We start from the raw sequence: 18,484 nt of genomic DNA, 5'->3' as shown, positions 1-18,484 counted from the left end.
AGAAACCCTTATAATTTAATACATTTTAATTTCCATATATCATGTCATTAAGACAAATCAGATATAGCTTTCTGTCTGATAAGAATTATGTTTACAAATATATCATTAAATTAGATTTATTAAAATAATCTTTAATAGCAGTAAAGTGAAAATAATATTCTGAAAATTAACTACATTCTTATTATTTTAAAAACTTTAAACAACTATTTCTGTCATTCCTTCAACTGATTTTACTTAAGAAAAAAATGTTACCTATTGAAAGATATGCATGTGATAGAACCTATACATAAATAAATATGTATAAAATGATTATACCTACATATGTATCAGCAGGCACTACTGTAAAATAACCCTAAAACATATAGTACTAAAGATATTTCAAATATAAGACATTAGAAAATTATTCTCAATTTCTTTTGAGAACAACATAATTTATATCAGATAAGTCCCATCCACTCAGTTAAGTCCATGAAAACTTTCTTCTAGTTTTTCATTTGTCATTTAGGTTTCCCCACTAGGCATTTCATAAAAAATCAGAAGGATAGATCCAATTGGCTGAGCACTGTGTGTGTTTGCAGTGTCTTATTGAGTACCTGTATCTAGCATCCCCCATTAAAAAAAAAAAAAAACCCTTCCATTTGCATGGAAAATTTTAAAAATGAAAGAAAGAAAAACATGGCTTTATCTCATAAAAACTATCATCTAAGAAGTTAGTTTCTTATTTAGGGTTAAATATTTGATCTTCATATAGAAATTTCACATTATGCTTTTGAATCACTTTATATTCTTACTTGCATTAAACCTTCAAGTTTTCATTCCCATAATTATTTACAATTCCCACTCATTTCAGAATTTTACTGAACATTTTTTTGTGATACTATACTGTGATGCCAATTTATGGTTTAGAAACATGAAGTAAAATGACTCAATGTACCTATCAACAAATAATCAAGCCAGACATAGACGCCTTATTTCTTATGAACTCATCTCCCCTGTTAAATGACAACCTTTGCAGGACAGAGCTAAAGCAAAGCCCCCAGGATCTAATAGATGCCTAGTAAATATTAGCAAAAAAAGTGTTTGAGTTAGATTTTTAAAATCAATGAATCTTTGCCATGCATATATATGTCAAAATGTAATGTTATGTCATTTAAGATGTACAGCCACTCTATTATTTGTAGATCTTACTGGTTCTGCATGAATCTTACAAATCAATTAACTTCATTTTCTATTGTAAATTTCTATGTTTACATTCCTTCAATATACCAGTCATGGGGGGTGGGGTAGCTTTTGTTATCCTTTTTTAGATCACATATCAATCTTCAAAAGACTGCACAAAGCAGAACATTTCTTTGAGAAAATAGTTTTTGTTCCTGATATACCCTTTTTGCTCTTGACTTTGTATGACATTTCGTGCTGGTAGAAAAAAAGAAAATTCTTTTAAAAATGTGCAAATGAAATAAAGGCCAATCAAAAAAACTGTTCTCTGAATTGGATAATAGAGTTTTAATATATTTCTGCTGTCGGGTTGGTGTATTTGTGTGATAATTTTATGTGACAGTGTAATTAAATTGTAAAACAATTCCCATTTCCTATGTGTTTTATCTATTTATCATCATTTATTTCTTTACCTTCTTTTTCTGCAATAAATATTATTGTAAGGAGAGTTAAATAAGTTAAACCAATGCAATTACTTTTACAGATTGAAATTAACTTCATATATCAATTTGTATGCATTTATACGAAGTACCTACAACTTGCCCAGTATAAATAAATGTGTTTATTGCAGTATATTTATGATGTCACTGTGGTTTCCATGTTTGCCTTCCTTTTGAGTAATGGTCTATATGTTTAAACTTGACATTTTAACAGTATTTTCAAACAATTTCATTCATTATCAAATAACCATTTATTACACTATGGCAATTTCGTACCATTTACTGAACCCTTTAGACACTCCTAAACAATGATTTATCAACCAATATACAGATTGTAATGCTTATCACAGCAAATATAGAAAGTAGCATTAAATAGTGACTTGACAAGAAAGAGATAACTAAATTAGCTTTTTTAAAAATCCTGATGAGTCATGTTTAGTAATAGCCAATATGCATTTATAGCAGAACTAGAAATTAACAGTGTATTAGATTATTATATTCTTCATTTCTAAGATGGTGAATCATGAAGCCTAGATGGACATCAACCACATAGCCTGAAATGTTTGTTTTAACTGAAAGAAAGGAGGGGGATTGTAAATGTTTCAAATGCTAACCTGCTTGAAAGCTTTTTGTGCCCAGGGACAACATTTGTGCTCAGAAAGCTCATCTCTGGGTGACAAATCTGGGATGATCCAGATGGATTGTGTTGTGTGAAGCCAATCTTACCAGCTTGCCGCACACAAGACGTGTCTAGATCATCTTCATGAGGTCTGACCAGGTCACCCTCCCTGGGACACCCCATAGAAGGTAAACAGTTGTGAACTTTACTTGGGGAGCAAATTAAATTTCTCCACCCAAAAGAGTCAAATTAGCAGTAGAATGTTATCTTTTATTGGGTCACAGAATCAATCCAGTAAAGACTATAGGTTGGTGAGAAAAGTTTAGGTTTAAAAACAAATTATTAACAAGAACAGAAAAGAGGACAAGCTTCCTTTCAAGCTGGATCATTTCCATAAAACATTAAACCTGATAAAGGTTTCTGTTAGTGTGAGGGAGGGTCTTTCTTTAGTTATCCACATCCAGAATGAATTAATTTGACACTAATTGCAGAAGGGTTAAATTTATTCATTCTCTATAGACTACCCTTTGACTATTAAAATTAAATGAAGATAAAAATGAGTTATTCTTTCCTAGATCAAAATTAAACACCAAACCAGTTTACGAGAATGTTGGGGAAGATAAGCAGTGAAGCCTACAACCTGTGACCTTTTTTTTTTTTTCTAAAATGGATTAAAATAAGAAACTTATTTTTTGAAAGATTTACTTATTTAATATAAAAACTTTTATTTAGGAGCCTGCTGGGACATCTTTAGAAAATATATCCTAGGGGCCTCCCTGGTGGCTCAAGGGGTTAAAACGAAACCTACAAATAATAGAGTGGCTGTACATCTTAGTGTCCCCAGGCACTGCAGCACAAGTTCTATAGCTGGCCAGGAAGCTACCCACATGGCACAGCAGACCTCTCCTGTCTCTCCCACTGCTCCCCTCAGTAATGTATTTCAGTCCATCTGCCTGTTCTGTTCCCTACTCTGTCTCTAGTGAATCCTCTCTCACACACACACCCCACCTCTGGCCTGTACTCTAGTTCTTGCATGCATAAATAAAAACATCTTAAAAAAAAAAGAAAATATAGCTTAGACATGAAAACATAAAATTATATACATTTTTATTAATACTTTAAAAATATATAGTGAAAGCCAAAAATATATAGCTAAAACTAGGAAATTGGTTTGCTAGAGAATGACTTTCTTAATAGTCAAAACACAAAAAGAATTATTAAAATAAAATTAATAAAATAAAAAAGAGGAACAAGTCTCAAATACTTTCATCTCAGCTATGTATCCTCTATACCCACCAGAAGACAATTACTTCATGAAACTTTAAAAGAACATCTTGTTTTCACAATGGTCTTTCAACAAAAGTGATCAATTCAAAGTAACACCTGAAACTAAAGGACTAAAAGATGAGATTCCATCCCTTTCTTCATCTGCTATTGCCTGTGTCCTGGTCTTACAGAATGTACATTGTTGGGCCCTCGAGGATGGGAGTGGAGACATGCACATTTTATTGGTCCAGTTGGAATTTCAAAGGAAATTATTTGATTCTGAGTCAGGGTTCTATTGTGTAAACACACATATTGTGTAAACTCACAAACTGTAAATACCAATATCCTGATAAATATTCAGATTCTTTAGTGTCTTTCTTTTTAGCTGGCATGGAATTGATGTATGTATTTGGATTGTCTTTTTTTAGAATGCCATTTTTTAAAGAAAAGTGATAACATGTAAGAACTCTTATTTTCAGATATTTGTACTTTAAAATTCCATGTAACATTTTAGTGAATTCTTAAAATGGAGGAAATGATAAAGCCAGCTTAGGCAAAATACTAAATGAAGTAAATTGAGTCTTTGGTTCCTCATAAATTACTGATAAGGAAACTAAAGGCCTGAGGAAGTTAAGTAATTTGCCCAATGTCACAGCTACTGTAGCTGAAGGAGGGTTAGAATGCCTCTCTGCGGTTCATGTCCAGTCCTCAGACTTCCATTTTTTAAGGGTATTTTGTTAAACCTTTCTATGAAAAATAATTGCATTTTAAATACTTGAAACTGGGAAGTATTCTTTTTCTTAGTAAGTTTAACTTGGTACTTTTGCAATTTTATTAGAAGAGAGCAGTTCTCTTTAAGTATCATAAGAGAACCATGTAAATGAAAAATAATGCTACAATATTAATACTTTTTCTTCAGTTGCACTGAAATTCATTGAAAAGAATTGTTTCTACATTTTACATATTTACAGAGTTCCAGGGTTTTCACCTAGATTCTCTCAGTTGAGGTAGTTACTTTTAAGAAGTAAATAGTATTTTTAGATACACATTTGCAAAACATGTAGCCCATTACAATAACAAATTAGATAATATAACCTCTTAATGTTTATATTTGTATTAATTAAAAGTGTATTTGCCATATATGCTGGCACATTAGTGCTTTGTTTTGTTAAACTGAATGAGATTCCCAACTGACAACAATTACTTGTATATTTTGAAATGTACTTATTTCTCTAAACTAAGATTTTACTTGATGAATAATTAATGCTTTGGTGAGTGATAGCATTGTATATAACTCTGTATTAATCTCAAGGAGGGCTCTATAATTGACAGCAAAATAAGTCTGACCCTAGTTAATCAATTCATGCTAGTATTTACCCAGTCCAAAAAAACTTTTAAGAAGGCATTATTACTGAAATTTCATCATCATCATTATCATAATTAATAATAGTATTCTATTTACTAATTAGTGACTATAACTTATTTGTATGTTTGTAAATATTAATGGTCATAGCACTAGCAACATTTCACATCTTAAAAGAAGCAAGGTAGGGCCTCCCCTGGTGGCGCGATTGAGTGCTGCGCTATGAAGCTGTCCGCAGCTTCCACTGCCTCTTTCATAAGCTGTCCGCAGCTGGCCACTGCCTCTGCAGTGCCTGTTAGATCCCGGCCGTCTGGCGAGGGTCCCACATGGTGCGGCAGACCTCTCCTGTCGCGCCCACTGCTTCCCTTAGCAGTGTATTTCGTCAGTCTGCCTATTCTGTTCCCCACTCTGTCTCTGGTGAATCCTCTCACCCTCCTGCACATCTGGCCTGTACCCCGGTTCTTGTTAAATAAATAAATAAATAAATAAATAAATAAATAAATAAATAAATAAATCTTTAAAGAAAAAAGAAGAAAAGAACAAGGTATCCTTCCTTCTTCAGAATTAATCTTTAGTAATAGACAAAACATGGTGATTTTATGTGTCATTACTCTTATAAGAGAATTAATTAATAAGTGCAGTGATTTCTTTGTAATGACCCCTGTTCAGGGTATATATAATGTCCATAGTCTTTCCAAATGGCAACCATGATCTCTAACCATTTTGTTGCTTATGATTTTGTCAAGTTTTATGTTTTTATATTGTAAAATATGTACCCTGAAATAGTTTTAATTCACAGTTCTCATTTGCTTATGACATTTTGAAAACATTTGCATAGAGGACTTAAATATGGATTGTAAGCTTTGTTCACACTATTAGTTTTGATGAGCAATCTAAGGTATTTTTAGTCTTTCCCAACTTCTGTTGGGTGAAATGCATATCCTCTCATCTTCAACAAACATGACCACTCTTGTTCTTGTTTTCACATGACTTCAAACTATAACCTAGTTATTCCCTTGAATAAGTTGAATACTTAATCTCCTGTGCACTAAAATTCTCAGGCAAATATGACTAGTTTTCCTCTTGAATGGCCACAGTTTAACTCTGCATGTGGAAATATTTCTTAGAAATGTCTGCTTCCTTTAATACATTCTGGAATGCAACACATCACACAACAGTAATGTTGAATATCACGTGTGCAGACCAATTTTACTTTCTGAAATGAAGAAGTACAAATTCTCCCTGGAACAAATTCTTTTACTGGTTAATTATAGAAAAGAAACTTGTCACCATGCCAAAGACAAAACTGCTGCTGGGTTTTGTTTTGGATTTTATAAAGTGAATAAGTGAAAAATATATACACATTCATTCCAGACTCAAGTTATGAATAATTAAACGAATATGTAATTGTACCCAGCTTTACCCTGAAGCTCAAGCAGCAGAGACATCTCAACCCATGTAAAAAGGATACTTCATAGTTTTTTTGAAAATTATGAGTGAGCTGCCAGACATCACTGAATGTATATGCTCACAAGCAAGAATAATAATCTGTCGATAAAATTATACAGTAGAGAGTGCAGCTGCATTCAGGAGTTCTGCTTAATGTACATTATGCCTGAAATTTAAGGTGCATCTGAATTTTCAATTTACACAAGCATTTTCTTAGTGTTATCGCAAATGTCTCATTCTTCATCATCTCTTATCTTCTCTCTGATCTAAGGTTGGGGTGAGGGTGGAGAGTAGGCACAGAAGTAGTGCCTCTTCAAATCGATGTGGATGAGCACTTTTATTTTGATGTGTGAAGTGTGATAAACTAACATGGTTGATTTTAACACACATACAAAAACATATATTTAAATGAGTGTTGTCCCTCAAAGTTCTTCTCTTATAACTTATATTAATGATGCTGTCATGGTGTAAGACATGTTTAATTTCTTCTTTTGAAACACAGATATAAAGTAATGACTAATTTTTTCCATATTGCTCATTGTATGACTGAATAAATCCCTAGCATTAAAATATCCCTTTTTAAATCTGTGCTTTGACTACTTATGAAACTGCACAAAACCAAGGGGTACCCAGAGACCTCAAACTGGGAAAAATCCATTTTGTCTGTTCTAAGGGTTCAACCATCCATACACGCAAAGATAGAGAAAGCTGACTCTTGGTGTGCTCAAATATCTTTTACTGGTGCATACATAGTGAGAAGAAAAGGAGGGGGACAGGAGAGGAGACGGAGGAGAAGAAGAAAGGCTTTCAAATAACAGACTTCGATTCAGATTCTGAAAATTACTTATCCTCTTGTGTACGAAGGCCCAGCCAAATAAATCAGGCCCAGAACAGGGCAACTGAGGCCCAAAAGCACCAGAACAAGTCCAAATCTCATAATGGCAGGAACCACAAGAAATGTACCATGTAATCCAGCAGGAGGTCAAGGTAATGATTGTCATTGTCTCTACCAAAACACTAATGCAGCAAGGACCAAGGATGGAAGCAGCCTCTTTATGTGTCTCTCTCTTCTCCTTCATTCCACCTCAGTTTATAAACCCACCACTATCCTTCTTGCTTCCCAGCTGCCCCCCATTCAGAAGTCTGGTTCAGGGCATGCTGGGAGTTGCAGTCCACAGTGGCTACATGTAAGCGAGGGCAAGGAAATGGTACCTGTTCCTGGGCCACTGCACTGCGGTGATCCTTCCCCTCTCATAGGATGTATTCTGTAACATTTACTTTTCTTACCAGCTGGTCTCACCCACTTACCCTCCCACTGCTTGTGTTCCAATCCTGCTGAGCCTTCAGAAGTTTTTCACTTAATGTCCCCACCTCCCACCCACCAATATGTTTAGCATCTTTCTATTTAACTGTACCTTGGAAGTATCAAGGTCTCCTCAACCCACCACACTGTGTTTTTCTTCGCTTGCCCCTCTTCCTGACTAGTCTGTGAGCTTCTTGAGGACGGGAATCGTAATCTTTATCTGTACCCTGAGGTTCCAACATTATTAACTTATAATATTGTTCAATAAAAAGTTGGTCAAACAATGTTTTATAAATGGATGTAAGGCTTGTATAAAAATTTTGTGAATGGATACATAAATGAAGTGATAACCTAAGATGACAAGTGTGGAGGTCAACATTCATTTGATTGAGTCCTACTCAAATTCAAGAATTAGCCGATTATTCAATAAATGATGTTACTGATGTCGTTTTTGGAGTCTGTGGTTTTGGAGTGCAAGGTCCTTGGGTTCACTCTGGGAAAGGTGTCACCAGAGCATCCCTTTCAGCGGCACGAAGCGAGTTTCCCAGGCGAGTTTCTCCACGAGGCAGAGACATTAGTTATACTTAAAGAGCAGGTTTATTAGAAAAGGGATAGGATAGTAAAAGACACTTGAATAGACACAGGTGGGCAGGAAGAGCTGCCCCGAAAGGGACAGGTCTGCTGAGAGAGGCCTGCATGGTTGCAGGCGTGCGGCCTTAAGGAGAGCTGCCTCCGCTGAGGGAGGTCAATGAAGAGAAGGCCCGGCCTGGTACAGGGCACAGGCAGGCAGGAGGCTGCTGCCTGCAGAGGAGAGAGTTGGTGAAAGGAAACACCTGCATAGTCACAGGTGGGCAGAAAGACTGCTGCCCCATTGTTGGTAGCCTGCTGCCCTAAAGGAGCTGGAGTTTTTGGAGAATCCCTGTTTACTCTGCATACGGAGTTCCAGGACGTTAGAAGTTCTGCAAACAGAACTTCTTCCCAGAATTGACTCCTGTTCTGAGGATGTGCTGGCTTCTGCACATGTTCCCTAGTAACTAGGACAACTTGTTTTCAGCAGTAACTTATTAATCTGTATAAGCAAAAACACAACTGCATGCTATTTTCTTGTTCCTTTGTTCATATCTGCAATAAAAGCGTGGGCTGGGAGAGCGAGAGGCAGAGCTGCTCTCGATGGCGCTCTTCCCAGCCTCCCCCCACTGCAAATTCATTTAGACCCTGAGTCTTTGTTAATGGCAGAAAACTTCATCGGGCTATCCTGTCTGCGGTACCCCATTGTGAGGGCAGCATTAGGTTTTATCATCTTCAGGAGGGGGCTCATCTTTTTAGGTGGATGGTTTGTGCTCCTGACACTCCCTATAGTAGTCTGATAGTTTTTTTTTAATTTAAATTTTATTTTTATATTCCCCATATAATTCAACCCCCTTATTTTGACCCCAAGCCCTCCTTTCCCCGCTCCCCACCCCCCATAGAGTGTCTCTGTTTCATAGTTGTTTGTTGATTTCAATATTTTCTTTCTTATAGTTATTCTTTTTCCTGGTCCCTTATTTAAGTTTTCTAGATTCCTGCTATGAGTGAGACCATCCGGTATTTTTCTTTTTCTTTCTGGCCTATTTTGCTGAGCATGATCCCTTCCAGTACCATCCATGTTGCTGCAAATTGCATGTGTTTCTCTTTTTTGAATGCTGAGTAATATTCCATGGTGTATATGTACCACATCTTCTTGATCCAGTCATCTGTTTTTGGGCATTTGGGTTGTTTCCAAAGCCTAGCTATTGTAAATAGTGCTGCTATAAACATAGGGGTGCAGGTGCTCTTTGGAATTTATGTTTCTGTGTCCTCTGGGTAAATACTTAGGAGTGGAATTGCTGGATCATATGGAAGCTCTATGTTGAGTAGGTCAAGAAATCTCCACACAGCTCTCCATAGTGGTTGGACCAGTTTGCACTCCCACCAACAGTGCAGAAGAGTTCCTTTTTCTCCACAACCTCGCCAACATTTGTTGTTGCTAGTTTCTTTAATATGTGCCATTCTCACTGGTGTAAGATGGTATCTCATGGTAGTTTTGATTTGCATTTCCCTGATGACAAGTGATGTTGAACATTTTTTCATATGCCTGTTGGCCATTTGCTTTTCCTCTTCAGAGAAGTTTCTTTTTAGCTCTTCTGCCCATTTTTTGACAGGATTATTTTCTTTGTTTTTGTTGAGTCTCATCAGCTCTTTGTAGATTTTTGTGATCAGTCCTTTATCATCAGTGTTGTGTGCAAAAATGTTCTCCCAGTCAGTGGGGTTTCTCTTTGTTTTTGTTATTGTCTCTTTTGCTGTGCGGAAGCTCTTTAATTTGATGTAGTCCCAGCTGTTTATCTTTGCCTTCACTATCACTGCTTTGGGTGATGTGTCTGTAAAGATGTCTTTGATGTGCAAATCACGTAGTGTTTCGCCTATATTTCCTTCTATGTATTTTATGGTTTCAGGTCTTATGTCTAGTTCTTTAATCCATTTTGAGTTGATTTTTGTGCATGGTGTTAGGTAGTAGTCAAGCTTCATTCTTTTGCATGTAGCGACCCAGTTTTCCCAGCACCGTTCTGATACTTTCTGATAGTTGCGCCTCCTGATCTGGGCATTGATGCCTAAAACGGTCTTGGTTTCTATAACTGGGTTAAGGGCTTATGCTAATCTCTTCTACCCCTATCTCCTTGTGTGAGTTCCATTCTTGACCTTGAATCTCCTTTCCAGTTTTTCTATTCTTATCCTCCATCACTATGAGGTGTTTGGCAATTTATTAAGATCACATTCTCTACTTCATATCATAGGACTACACACAAAATTTCCGTTCAGTTTAATATCCATATTTTTTAAAGATAAAACTATAGACAACTCTTAAGTGCTTGTGTCATTTTAGGGTGTTCAATAAAACACCAAGGCCAAAATCACAAACAAAACAGTTTAATGGTGGCTGAGTTAATGCATCGCTTTCCAAATGATACCTTCTACGTAGGGTCTGGAAGTCACGCTTTTTACCCACTAAATTCTTTTCCAATTTTTAAGAGTCTAAATGTCTGCCTTTCCAAGGAGGAACATAGAAAAACAAGTGATTATATGAATACACTACTGATTGTTCACAAAGTTCAGAAACACAGAGAAAACAATGCCTTTTTTATACTTTTTCAGATTAACAATTGACCCATTGCTTTAGAGCTATTTCATCGAGAAGCTGAAGGAAAATTTGTAAAATTTTCAAATATTATTTGAAAGTGTAGGTAGTTTAAAGCATGAAAATAAGTTAGCCCTATGTTTCTGCCTTTTTTAGACAGTCTATGAAATGTTTTTAATATAAAAAATGGAGTAACTTAAATGTTCAATAAGAATTTGTTAGTACATAACGATCTGTAATAAAAATGACAGTGTAGAAAAATACTTTGTGACTTGAAAAGTTCATTATATATATTTAATGAGAGGGAAAATTAGATTATAAACCCGTAGGTACATGATTTCATTTTTATAAAAATATACATATGCTATTTATACAGTGAGATATATATATAAATCTGAAAGGTTATGCATAAATGTATCAGTAGTGATTACCTTTTTTGCCTTGTCTGTATTTTTTAGAGTTTTAAAATTATGAATAATTCATGAGAGAGATAAAAATAGAATGGCTTACTCAAAACCAAAACACTGCTGAAGCTTTTTCAACAAAGTTACTAAAATGAAGAAACTAAAGATTGCAATACAATTTCATATGATTTTCTGCCCCCCTGTGGTGAATACTTCTCATTGCAGGCCTGAAATAAGCAAAATATGGAACTCAGAAAATCTGCAACTGAAGATGAAATTTTTTACGGAACATGGCCCAAGACGTGTTTAGCCAAAGCCCCATTGATCAGTTTTGCTTGTTTTCTCTTCCGGGCATCTAACAAAACTGCTAGAACGGGAGGAAACTAACAATACTTGTTACATACCCCGTTTTGTATCGGGGTTGCTCTACAACAATATGACTATAATATGGCAAGCACTGTTCTAATGACTTTAACTCAAAAAAACCCTTATCAAATAGATATTTCCCCCCTATTTTACAGACGGACCAGAGCGTAAACCACCTGCCACAGTGAGGAAATGTTGCCAAAGTCAAGTTCACTGGGATACTTTTCGAATCACGGACTCAACTTCTGAGCTCTTCTGTTCCCCTTAAGCGCCACTTTCCGTACTACCTCGCAGGGATTTAATGAGTGCATTTTCTGAGGATTTTTTTTTTTTAAAGTAAACCAGATTGCAAATTCTTGTTTTGTTTTTTTGGTTTTTTTTTTAAGATTTATTCATTTATTTATACAAGCACTGGGTACAGTCGGAAGCGCGGGAGGGTGAGAGAATTCACCAGAGCCAGAGCAGGGAGCAGAACAGGCAGACTTGAAGTACACTGCTGAGGGGAGCAGCGGGCGGCAGGAGAGGTCTGCGCGCCATGCGGGACCCTCGCCCGGCGGCCGGGGATCGAACCGGCGCTGCCGAGGCTGCGGGCAGCCTCTGGAAGCCGCGGAGCCCCGTCACTCCCTCGGGCCGCAGACCCGGGCCCGCCTCACCACAGCTTCCTGCAGCTGCGTAAGGTCCGTGGCGAGACAAGCACAGAAAATGGGATCCACATTGGAATTTTAAAGTAGTCGTTTTAACTGGAGATTAAAAAAATAATTAATTGATCGCTCCCTACACAGCAACACAATTGGACAAGTATTGTGGAAAAGCTGTTCACATTAGAAAACTTTCGAAAACTCTTAAGGTCCTAGCCTCCCCAGAGGAGGGCTCGGATGTTGTCCCCCCAGGCATTTCTTCCATTCTATAACACGCAGCTCCGGGAGGATCAACAAAGCCAACATAACGCACAGAAGCCCCCGAAGCCGCGTCCCCAGCGCGAGGAAAGGGCGGGACGCGCCAGCCCCGGCCCGGGCGCCGCGGGGGAGGCGCGCACGCGACGCGCCGCCCTGGGGACGCTGGGCCGCCGCGGGGCGCATGCGCGCGAAGGCTAAAGGCGCTGGGAGGGATCCCGGGGCTTCCAGACCGCCGGCCTCCGCCTCCCCGCTCGCCGCGCCTGGGAACGGCTGGATGTTGTCACTTCCGCCGGGGTCGCGCTCTGCGTCCGGGTCAGGTGCTGCCGCCGCCGCCTCCGCTGCCGCTGTGGCTGGGGCGCTGGGCCCGGGTCTCCACCGCCGGCCGAGGGGAGCGGGCTCCGCTCGGCGCCGCCTTCTGCGACCTGGCCGTCAGCCCCACGTCGCCGGCCTGGAGGGGCGAAGGAGACGAGGGAGCCAAGGCTTCCTCCGGGGTGAGTGCGGCCCGAGACGGCTGGGCTCGGCGGAGTGGGCTGGGACGCGCCTGGGGGCGGGCCGCGGGGGGCGCGGGCCCGTGGGCGGCGGCCGGGGGAAGCTCGCGGGGTTCTCCGCCGTGGCGGGCGCCATTGAACCTGCCCGGGGCACTTCCCGGATCCCCGCCCAGACCGGGCCCCCGCCCTTGGCGCGGCTCCTCTTTGCCTCCCCGGGCTCCCCCCCCCTCACCCCCCGCGACGCCACCCCTTTTCCGTTCGTGGCGGCTGTGCTCGCGCGGCCCCTGTGCCTTTCTCGGCGCCCTGCACGCGCCCGGGCTGGGGGCGGTGTCCGACCGTCCGGCATTTGTGGCCAGCGTCCGTCCTGCTGCAGAACAAAGAAACTTGGACTTGAGATGTGCCTCCCTCTGCCCTCGGGGAAAAGACGCGGAAGCGGTTTTTGTAATCGGCCCTTAGCAGACCTTCCTGCGCGAAAGGCCTAGTTCCAGCGAAGAATCACACCCTACTTTTGCTGAGATGCCTGGCAAGAGTGGTGTGGGTTTCCTGGGTGCAGGCGACGCTCCTGGAGGGCTCTCAGTCTGTGAAGTCGGAATTAAGTAGGGGACTGTTGCGGTGCTTTGACTTCCCTTGACTGCCTGTTTGGGGAACTGGAGAGGACAGCTTTCGCTGTGGGAGCGCCTTCCATGCAATTAATTGAACATGCACTCTGCGTTTTAGAGGTGCTTTTTTCAGTCATCGCATTTTTTGGATTAGGCTCTCTATCCCATTGATTGGCTTCTTAAATTTAAAAAATAGTTACCCGTGTTCTTTTTTTATATGAATTTCTGAAATTAGTAAACGCATATGTTTCCTCAAAACTATAGCTGAAGTTACCCAATTTAATTACCGTGCCAGAGAAATTTCTTGATGGTCTTACACATCATTTCTTTAGTTGTCATTTTACGTTCTGTCGAAAGTAGTGTTGGTCTTCATGATCTCTATTGCAGCCTCGTCGTGTTGAGTGTAGACAGGAAAAAGGAAGGGTCCACTTCTGCAAACATGGGGCTCGAATGAGATCACCATAAGTACTATTGCAGGTTTTACAATAATGTGGACATGGCAGTACTGTGTGTAACCAAATCTGGCTTTATAGGCTTATTCTGTATACAGTTGCTAATAAACCGGAGACTCTGCTGTTTTAGAAACAGTTAGGTCTAGGTCTGGGAACCATAGTGTAGTGTTACTTGACTTAGATAAAGTGGGGATAATAACACCAGTGATTTATATTTCACAGAATTGTTCGTTGAAACATAAAGATGGTGAATGTACACGTGATTAGTAAATGTGAAAAGCACTCTTTGGGGAAAGCGATTCTGTTCTTTTTATCTAGAGTAATGCTGGGTAGCACCTCTGAGAGAGACTGGCACTTAAGAAAGGAAGTTTATATAGCCTGATCCAGTTTTTTTCTTTTTTTTACGTTTTGAAAGGACAGGTTTATTAAGAAAGGGAGAAAGAAAAAAGAGAGGCACCTGCATAGCCACAGGCTGGCAGAAGAGCTACCCAGATCGAATAAGTTAACCTTGACTAACAGTGATGGAAAGGATGTCTTGTTAAACTGACGTTCTGTAAAGCAGAATACTAGCAGAACTGATGATAGTAATAGTCCAAAATTATTTTATATTACAAGTAATATTTGTAATTCTGCAACAAAGTGTTAGATATCATTTATTAGACTTAACTTTTTTTTATTTTTTAGATTTATTTTTATTTATACAAGCACTGGGTACAGTCAGAAGCGCGGGAGGGTGAGAGAATTCACCAGAGCCAGAGCGGGTTGCAGAACAGGCAGAAGGACCGAAGTACACTGCTGAGGGGAGCAGCGGGCGGCAGGAGAGGTCTGCGCGCCATGTGGGACCCTCCTCTGGTGGCCGGGGAGCAGCCGGGGATCGAACCGGCGCTGCAGAGGCCACGGGCAGCTTCGCAACCCAGCGCTCAACCGCTGCACCACTTAGACTTACTCTTTTTAAAGGACAGAGCATCTCCAGTATGTTCTGTTTAGTGATAATTTAATAAATATACCTTTTATAGATGACATAATTTATTCTTTGCTTTATTTTCACAAGTTTGAGGAAAGTTAACACCTTTGTAGTTTTTCTTTGAATTTTGTGTTAATGTTTCTGATAGAGTGTTTCATCTCATTCTTAGTAACTGACATGACTGTTCTCAAGGAAGCAGTGACGAGGCATATAGGATCTCTCCAGTGGTGTTTGTTGATACTTAGACAGGCCTAAAGTATTTTCCTATAGTGCTAACAACATTGCCAGCCTCAGGAAAAAGTGATCATAAATCTTGAGAATAAAGCCCTTTCGTTAAAATAGGAAAGTGAAATGCTTGCCTGGGCACTTCCTTCTGCCAGTTGTAATTAATCTCAGCATAGATGGTGATTACTAGCACCTTATTCTAGCAGCATTGTTAAATAACATAATAGTAAAGTTGCCATGTAAAATTAAAAGTTAAAATTAAGGCGGTTTAAATTAGACATTGTTTTTTCTTATATTGTTAAGCTGATTAGAAAAAAATACCTTTCTTCCTCTTGATTGAATTTTCCACCCCATCTCCCCTCAGAAGTTGCCAGGAAAAAAAATCCTTATTCAGACCATCCCTTTTGTTATTGAAACAAAAAAAATCAAATATTTGGGAATAAATCTAACAAAAGAGGTAAAGGACCTATACAAAGAAAACTATAAAACACTGTTAAAAGAAATAGAAGAAGACACAAAGAAATGGAGAGACATCCCCTGCTCATGGATTGGAAGAATAAACATTATTAAAATGGCCATCCTTCCAAAAGCAATATACAGATTCAATGCTATTCCAATCAAAATTTCAATGTCATTCTTCAAAGAAATAGAACAATTATTGATGAAATTCATATGGAATCACAAAAAACCCCGAATAGCCAAAGCTCTCCTGAAAAAAAAAGAAGGGAATGGAGGCATCAGACTCCCAGACTTCAAACTATACTACAAAGCCATAATCATCAAAACTGCATGGTATTGGAACAAGAACAGACATACAGACCAATGGAATCGAATAGAAAATCCAGAAATAAACCCACAGATTTATGGTCAACTAATCTTTGACAAAGGAGCAAAGACTATGCATTGGAGCAAAGAAAGTTTGTTCAATAAATGGTGCTGGGAAAACTGGGTCGCTACATGCAAAAGAATGAAGCTTGACCACCACCTCACACCATACACAAAAATCAACTCAAAATGGATTAAAGAACTAGACATAAGACCTGAAACCATAAAATATATAGAAGGAAATATAGGCAAAACACTACGTGATTTGCACATCAAAGACATCTTTACAGACACATCACCCAAAGCAGTGATAGTGAAGGCAAAGATAAACAGCTGGGACTATATCAAATTAAAGAGCTTTTGCACAGCAAAAGAGACAATAACAAAAACAAAGAGAAACCCCACCAACTGGGAGAACATTTTTGCACCCAACACTAATGATAAAGGACTGATCACAAAAATCTGCAAAGAGCTGATGAGACTCAACAACAACAAAGAAAATAATCCAGTCAAAAAATGGGCAGAAGAGCTTAAAAGAAACTTCTCTGAAGAGGAAATGCAAATGGCCAACAGGCATATGAAAAAATGTTCAACATCACTTGTCATCAGGGAAATGCAAATCAAAACTACCATGAGATACCATCTTACACCAGTGAGAATGGCACATATTAAAAAAACTAGCAACAACAAATGTTGGCGAGGGTGTGGAGAAAAAGGAACTCTTCTGCACTGTTGGTGGGAGTGCAAACTGGTCCAACCACTGTGGAAAGCTGTGTGGAGATTTCTGGACCTACTAAACATAGAGCTTCCATATGACCCAGCAATTCCACTCCTAGGTATGTACCCAAAGGACACAGAAACATCAATTCCAAAGAACACCTGCACCCCTATGTTTATAGCAGCACTGTTTACAATAGCTAAGCTTTGGAAACAACCCAAATGCCCAAAAATAGATGACTGGATCAAGAAGATGTGGTACATATATACCATGGAATATTACTCAGCATTCAAAAAAGATAAACACATGCAATTTGCTGCAACATGGATGGCGCTGGAAGGGATCATGCTCAGCGAAATAAGCCAAAAAGAAAAAGAAAAATACCGGATGGTCTCACTCATAGCAGGAATCTAGAAAACTTAAATAATGGACCAGGAAAATGAATAACTATAAGAAAGTGAAAATCAAAATCAACAAAAAACTATGAACCAGAGACACTTTTAGGGGGGCGGGGGCGGGAGGGGAGGGATTGGGGTCAGAATGGGGGGCTGCAATTGTATGGGGAATATAACAATAAAATTTATTAAAAAAAAAAAAAAAAAAAAAAAAAAAAAAAAAAAAAAAATCCTTATTCACCTTAATTTTTAACATCACTGAGGTCAGTGACTATTTTGAAGTTGTTCTTATCACTCACACTGATAATGGGCATAAGTAAGGATGTGTTACCTCTACTACAAGTTGGTTGAGAAATCAAGTTATTCCTGTTTCATTAAGTTAATTTAACAAATAGCATCTTAAAGTGTTATTTCCCCATTCTAATTTACAAAATCTGTGGGCAAAAAAATGGGAATTTTAACCACAGTTAACCTGTGTCAGCAATATCCCTATTTCCTTTAAAGTGGTTGTGCTTATGTTGCTCCTTTCTTGTTTGTTCCTGTTCTTAGAGCTGCTAGTGAGTAAGAGCTTCCAAGAACAGTATTCTCATTTTACACTGTTTTCATCATCTTCGTGTCCTTTTCCTTGAAAATTCTTTTTTTTTTTTTTAAAGATTTATTTATTTATTTATTTATTTATTTATTTATTTATTTATTTATTTATTTATTTTATACAAGCACTGGGTACAGTCAGAAGCGTGGGAGGGTGAGAGAATTCACCAGAGCCAGAGCGGGGAGCAGAGCAGGCAGAAGGACTGAAGTACACTGCTGAGGGGAGCAGCGGGCGGCAGGAGAGGTCTGCGCGCCATGTGGGACCCTCCTCCAGTGGCCGAGGAGCAGCCGGGGATCAAACTGGCGCTTCAGAGCTGCGGGTAGCTTTGCAACCCAGCGCTCAACCGCTGCGCCACCGGGGAGGCCATCCTTGAAAATTCTTGATGAAGTGGGTTGTGACTCTGCATGTCTCCTCTGAAGTTCTGTTTAACTAGCTTAGTTATCCACAAACTAGTACCCATGTCCATATGTTGTGGTGTTGACATCACACAATTCAGTATATTAAAATTAAAAATTGAATAGGCTGGCAGCTGAAAGACTTGGGTTTTCTGTTAGAGGCACTTTTTTTGAGTGAGAGACTTGTTCAAGTGGTAAAGCAGCTAAAAGATGTGGCTTGTCTTCTAGCATTTCACAGGATATGTATATTTACAAGTATATAATATAGACTCCAGCAAAAATTGATGTTGCATGTATGTAAGTTGCCCCAAATATTTTTGTTACACTTTTTGAATGGTAAAGCATAACAGGAAGCC

This window comes from Talpa europaea (genome assembly GCF_964194135.1).
Source record: "Talpa europaea genome assembly, chromosome: 8".
NCBI lineage: Eukaryota > Metazoa > Chordata > Mammalia > Eulipotyphla > Talpidae > Talpa > Talpa europaea.
The sequence above is the reverse complement of the archived record's forward strand: the minus strand, read 5'-3'. Positions refer to the sequence as shown.